A 7,500-nucleotide genomic window follows, 5' to 3' on the forward strand; every position below is an offset into this window, starting at 1 on the left:
CTCAGTACAACCATACCTCCCTATAATAGTGAAATGTCAAATTCTAGGGCTTTTTGGCCATGGAAAATTCTGAAGCTCGGCACGAGCAAACATGACCCATGCTTGTATCTCCGAAACTATGAGTCTGACAGTTTTGCACCCTTCTGCGGAAAGTTGTGTCTCGGTAAGCCTAAAAAGTCAGTAGAACACCACGAAACGATCCGACCACTCCTTCGACCTGTTTTGGGGTTTTGCAGTTTCCCATGGGGTATTTTGTATGGGGAAAACCGACCCATGCCCGTATCTCCGTACCTAAGCGTCTGACGGTCTTGGACCCCTTTAGGTAAAAGTTGCATACCGTCGAGCTGAACATTTCACTAGAACATCGCGAAACGATCCGACGACTCCTTCTGGGAGTTTTTGGGGTCGGAAGGTTTTCTGGGACTTAGTCTCTGGAGCAACATTTCTGAAGCTCGGCACGAGCAACCACGCACGTGTCTTATATCTCCGTAAGTAAGGGTCTGACGGTCTTGGACACCTTTAGCAAAAAGTTGCGCCCTATCGAATGGAACATTTCACTAGAACATCACGAAACGATCCGACCACTCCTTCGACCTGTTTTGGGGTTTTGCAGTTTTCCATGGGGTATTTTGTATGGGGAAAACCGACCCATGCCCGTATCTCCGTACCTAAGCGTCTGACGGTCTTGGACCCCTTTAGGTAAAAGTTGCATTCCGTCGAGCTGAACATTTCACTAGAACATCGCGAAACGATCCGACGACTCCTTCTGGGAGTTTTTGGGGTCCGAAGGTTTTCTGGGACTTAGTCTCTGGAGCAACATTTCTGAAGCTCGGCACGAGCAACCACGCACGTGTCTTATATCTCCGTAAGTAAGGGTCTGACGGTTTTGGACACCTTTAGCAAAAAGTTGCGCCCTATCGAATGGAACATTTCACTAGAACACCACGAAACGATCCGACCACTCCTTCGACCTGTTTTGGGGTTTTGCAGTTTCCCATGGGGTATTTTGTATGGGGAAAACCGACCCATGCCCGTATCTCCGTACCTAAGCGTCTGACGGTCTTGGACCCCTTTAGGTAAAAGTTGCATTCCGTCGAGCTGAACATTTCACTAGAACATCGCGAAACGATCCGACGACTCCTTCTGGGAGTTTTTGGGGTCCGAAGGTTTTCTGGGACTTAGTCTCTGGAGCAACATTTCTGAAGCTCGGCACGAGCAACCACGCACGTGTCTTATATCTCCGTAAGTAAGGGTCTGACGGTCTTGGACACCTTTAGCAAAAAGTTGCGCCCTATCGAATGGAACATTTCACTAGAACACCACGAAACGATCCGACCACTCCTTCGACCTGTTTTTGGGTTTTGCAGTTTTCCATGGGGTATTTTGTATGGGGAAAACCGACCCATGCCCGTATCTCCGTACCTAAGCGTCTGACGGTCTTGGACCCCTTGAGGTAAAAGTTGCATTCCGTCGAGCTGAACATTTCACTAGAACATCGCGAAACGATCCGACGACTCCTTCTGGGAGTTTTTGGGGTCGGAAGGTTTTCTGGGACTTAGTCTCTGGAGCAACATTTCTGAAGCTCGGCACGAGCAACCACGCACGTGTCTTATATCTCCGTAAGTAAGGGTCTGACGGTCTTGGACACCTTTAGCAAAAAGTTGCGCCCTATCGAATGGAACATTTCACTAGAACATCACGAAACGATCCGACCACTCCTTCGACCTGTTTTGGGGTTTTGCAGTTTTCCATGGGGTATTTTGTATGGGGAAAACCGACCCATGCCCGTATCTCCGTACCTAAGCGTCTGACGGTCTTGGACCCCTTTAGGTAAAAGTTGCATTCCGTCGAGCTGAACATTTCACTAGAACATCGCGAAACGATCCGACGACTCCTTCTGGGAGTTTTTGGGGTCCGAAGGTTTTCTGGGACTTAGTCTCTGGAGCAACATTTCTGAAGCTCGGCACGAGCAACCACGCACGTGTCTTATATCTCCGTAAGTAAGGGTCTGACGGTTTTGGACACCTTTAGCAAAAAGTTGCGCCCTATCGAATGGAACATTTCACTAGAACACCACGAAACGATCCGACCACTCCTTCGACCTGTTTTGGGGTTTTGCAGTTTCCCATGGGGTATTTTGTATGGGGAAAACCGACCCATGCCCGTATCTCCGTACCTAAGCGTCTGACGGTCTTGGACCCCTTTAGGTAAAAGTTGCATTCCGTCGAGCTGAACATTTCACTAGAACATCGCGAAACGATCCGACGACTCCTTCTGGGAGTTTTTGGGGTCCGAAGGTTTTCTGGGACTTAGTCTCTGGAGCAACATTTCTGAAGCTCGGCACGAGCAACCACGCACGTGTCTTATATCTCCGTAAGTAAGGGTCTGACGGTCTTGGACACCTTTAGCAAAAAGTTGCGCCCTATCGAATGGAACATTTCACTAGAACACCACGAAACGATCCGACCACTCCTTCGACCTGTTTTTGGGTTTTGCAGTTTTCCATGGGGTATTTTGTATGGGGAAAACCGACCCATGCCCGTATCTCCGTACCTAAGCGTCTGACGGTCTTGGACCCCTTGAGGTAAAAGTTGCATTCCGTCGAGCTGAACATTTCACTAGAACATCGCGAAACGATCCGACGACTCCTTCTGGGAGTTTTTGGGGTCGGAAGGTTTTCTGGGACTTAGTCTCTGGAGCAACATTTCTGAAGCTCGGCACGAGCAACCACGCACGTGTCTTATATCTCCGTAAGTAAGGGTCTGACGGTCTTGGACACCTTTAGCAAAAAGTTGCGCCCTATCGAATGGAACATTTCACTAGAACACCACGAAACGATCCGACCACTCCTTCGACCTGTTTTGGGGTTTTGCAGTTTTCCATTGGGTATTTTGTATGGGGAAAACCGACCCATGCCCGTATCTCCGTACCTAAGCGTCTGACGGTCTTGGACCCCTTTAGGTAAAAGTTGCATTCCGTCGAGCTGAACATTTCACTAGAACATCGCGAAACGATCCGACGACTCCTTCTGGGAGTTTTTGGGGTCCGAAGGTTTTCTGGGACTTAGTCTCTGGAGCAACATTTCTGAAGCTCGGCACGAGCAACCACGCACGTGTCTTATATCTCCGTAAGTAAGGGTCTGACGGTCTTGGACACCTTTAGCAAAAAGTTGCGTATAACCATCCTCGTCAATACTCTCGAACACTGTAACTCGATCCGACCACTCCTTGGTACACTTTTGTGGGTTGCCAGTTTCGGTTGGGACTTAGTCTCTGGAGACCAAATTCTGAAGCTCGGCGTGGGTACCGGTTTTTCGTGCACGTCAGAGGGCCTCGACCGCCCCGAGAACCCGACCTTCAGGATTTTGGCCATTTTTGGGGGTGCACAAAAGTGTTCGTAATCAACCTCGGATTGTACTTTTCATCATCTAGGGGCACCGTAGGGACCGAAAAAAGTGGTTTCGCATGATAGTCCACCTCGACCCATGTCGACCATTGCGCGACCCCGACCTTCAGGATTTTGCTCTACGGAAGGGGGTGCACACTTGTGCGACCCCGACCTTCAGGATTTTGCTCTACGGAAGGGGGTGCACAAAAGTGTTCGTAATCAACCTCGGATTGTACTTTTCATCATCTAGGGGCACCGTAGGGACCGAAAAAAGTGGTTTCGCATGATAGTCCACCTCGACCCATGTCGACCCTTGCGCGACCCCGACCTTCAGGATTTTGCTCTACGGAAGGGGGTCTACTTGTGCGCAACCCCGACCTTCAGGATTTTGCTCTACGGAAGGGGGTGCACAAAAGTGTTCGTAATCAACCTCGGATTGTACTTTTCATCATCTAGGGGCACCGTAGGGACCGAAAAAAGTGGTTTCGCATGATAGTCCACCTCGACCCATGTCGACCCTTGCGCGACCCCGACCTTCAGGATTTTGCTCTACGGAAGGGGGTCGACTTGTGCGCAACCCCGACCTTCAGGATTTTGCTCTACGGAAGGGGGTGCACAAAAGTGTTCGTAATCAACCTCGGATTGTACTTTTCATCATCTAGGGGCACCGTAGGGACCGAAAAAAGTGGTTTCGCATGATAGTCCACCTCGACCCATGTCGACCCTTGCGCGACCCCGACCTTCAGGATTTTGCTCTACGGAAGGGGGTGCACAAAAGTGTTCGTAATCAACCTCGGATTGTACTTTTCATCATCTAGGGGCACCGTAGGGACCGAAAAAAGTGGTTTCGCATGATAGTCCACCTCGACCCATGTCGACCCTTGCGCGACCCCGACCTTCAGGATTTTGCTCTACGGAAGGGGTCTACCCTTGCTCGACCCCGACCTTCAGGATTTTGCTCTACGGAAGGGGGTGCACAAAAGTGTTCGTAATCAACCTCGGATTGTACTTTTCATCATCTAGGGGCACCGTAGGGACCGAAAAAAGTGGTTTCGCATGATAGTCCACCTCGACCCATGTCGACCCTTGCGCGACCCCGACCTTCAGGATTTTGCTCTACGGAAGGGGGTGCACAAAAGTGTTCGTAATCAACCTCGGATTGTACTTTTCATCATCTAGGGGCACCGTAGGGACCGAAAAAAGTGGTTTCGCATGATAGTCCACCTCGACCCATGTCGACCCTTGCGCGACCCCGACCTTCAGGATTTTGCTCTACGGAAGGGGGTGCACAAAAGTGTTCGTAATCAACCTCGGATTGTACTTTTCATCATCTAGGGGCACCGTAGGGACCGAAAAAAGTGGTTTCGCATGATAGTCCACCTCGACCCATGTCGACCCTTGCGCGACCCCGACCTTCAGGATTTTGCTCTACGGAAGGGGGTCTACTTGTGCGCAACCCCGACCTTCAGGATTTTGCTCTACGGAAGGGGGTGCACAAAAGTGTTCGTAATCAACCTCGGATTGTACTTTTCATCATCTAGGGGCACCGTAGGGACCGAAAAAAGTGGTTTCGCATGATAGTCCACCTCGACCCATGTCGACCCTTGCGCGACCCCGACCTTCAGGATTTTGCTCTACGGAAGGGGGTCGACTTGTGCGCAACCCCGACCTTCAGGATTTTGCTCTACGGCAGGGGGTCGACTTGTGCGCAACCCCGACCTTCAGGATTTTGCTCTACGGAAGGGGTCCTCTCTGTACAAGGTTTAGGGGTACATTTTCACCCAAAAACCACTATCGCTCAACCGAAACAACTCCTCGACATGTGTCTTCTCTGTGAATTTGGCCCCGATCTGACGAGTAGTTTTCGAGATATGCCCCTCTGAAGGTACATATTGGGACTTAGCCGATTTTCACCCATTGCGGTGTCTATGGGGTGTTGGGAATCGCTCTACCGACCAGCCGGTTGGAGATATCGTTTTGCGGTCTTTGGCGCGTTTGCTCAACTCCGTAATGCCTACTTTTCGTCCATACACACAACACCTCGCAGAGTTCTCCTTCTGCCAGATATAGCGCGTGCCCCTTTGTTCGTGCACCATTTTGGCCCGTTTTTCGCACTTTGCCTCGAAACCATGCGTCCGACGCTTTTGCGTCCCAAGTACCGATGTTAGAACACCACCGTGGCTAACTTTCGTCCATATACGCCAACTCCGTGCAATGTCTCCATCACCCTGATTTTGGGTGAAAACCCATTTCAGGGACTTAGCCGATTTTCACCCATTGCGGTGTCTATGGGGTGTTGGGAATCGCTGTACCGACCAGCCGGTTGGAGATATCGATTCCCGGTCTTCGGCGCGTTTGCTCAACTCCGTAATGCCTACTTTTCGTCCATACACACAACACCTCGCAGAGTTCTCCTTCTGCCAGATATAGCGCGTGCCCCTTTGTTCGTGCACCATTTTGGCCCGTTTTTCGCACTTTGCCTCGAAACCATGCGTCCGACGCTTTTGCGTCCCAAGTACCGATGTTAGAACACCACCGTGGCTAACTTTCGTCCATATACGCCAACTCCGTGCAATGTCTCCATCACCCTGATTTTGGGTGAAAACCCATTTCAGGGACTTAGCCGATTTTCACCCATTGCGGTGTCTATGGGGTGTTGGGAATCGCTGTACCGACCAGCCGGTTGGAGATATCGATTCCCGGTCTTCGGCGCGTTTGCTCAACTCTGTAATGCCTACTTTTCGTCCATACACACAACACCTCGCAGAGTTCTCCTTCTGCCAGATATAGCGCGTGCCCCTTTGTTCGTGCACCATTTTGCCCGTTTTTCGCACATTGCCTCGAAACCATGCGTTCGACGGTTTTGCGTCCCAAGCACCGATGTTAGAACACCACCGTGGCTAACTTTCGTCCATATACGCCAACTCCGTGCAATGTCTCCATCACCCTGTTTTTGGGTGAAAACCCATTTCTGGGACTTAGCCGATTTTCACCCATTGCGGTGTCTATGGGGTGTTGGGAATCGCTCTACCGACCAGCCGGTTGGAGATATCGAGTTGCGGTCTTCGGCGCGTTTGCTCAACTCCGTAATGCCTACTTTTCGTCCATACACACAACACCTCGCAGAGTTCTCCTTCTGCCAGATATAGCGCGTGCCCCTTTGTTCGTGCACCGTTTTGGCCCGTTTTTCGCACATTGCCTCGAAACCATGCGTTCGACGGTTTTGCGTCCCAAGCACCGATGTTAGAACACCACCGTGGCTAACTTTCGTCCATATACGCCAACTCCGTGCAATGTCTCCATCACCCTGTTTTTGGGTGAAAACCCATTTCTGGGACTTAGCCGATTTTCACCCATTGCGGTGTCTATGGGGTGTTGGGAATCGCTCTACCGACCAGCCGGTTGGAGATATCGAGTTGCGGTCTTCGGCGCGTTTGCTCAACTCTATAATGCCTACTTTTCGTCCATACACACAACACCTCGCAGAGTTCTCCTTCTGCCAGATATAGCGCGTGCCCCTTTGTTCGTGCACCATTTTGGCCCGTTTTTCGCACATCGCTTCGAAACCATGCGTTCGACGCTTTTGCGTCCCAGGTACCGATGTTAGAACACCACCGTGGCTAACTTTCGTCCATATACGCCAAACTTCTCAGACACCTCCATCCGAGAGTATTTCGTGTTTTCCCATATATTGCATACTTCCAGGGGTTTTCTTCCATACAACTTTCAATGTTCTGTAAAACACCCGCGCATCGTCCGATTGGACTGAAACTGCTCCGGCGCGCTCTCTGCCGTGCTACAACTCTGCGCAAACCATCAAAACCTCGATGCCTGCGTGCGCACCTAGCCATCTGAACTCCGTACACTCTGGCTTAACAGGCCTCTTAGCCCGTTACAACATGGCTAACCCACTGGTAACCGGTAACCGTCACTCGTCCAATGTGGTCCATCACCCGTGCAAGCTGTTTCGCGTGCTTGCGCTTGCTCCGTGAGCAATCCCGCGTGCATTCGGTTGTCTTCCAACAGCGTGTTCGTCTCGCAACAATCTCCTCCGTGTGTACGCCTGGTGCTAGGCAACAAGTTGAAATTTTTCGGGAAGTCAAGTTTTGGGAC

The sequence above is a fragment of the Anopheles nili genome (genome assembly GCF_943737925.1).
Source record: "Anopheles nili chromosome X unlocalized genomic scaffold, idAnoNiliSN_F5_01 X_unloc_8, whole genome shotgun sequence".
Classification (NCBI taxonomy): domain Eukaryota; kingdom Metazoa; phylum Arthropoda; class Insecta; order Diptera; family Culicidae; genus Anopheles; species Anopheles nili.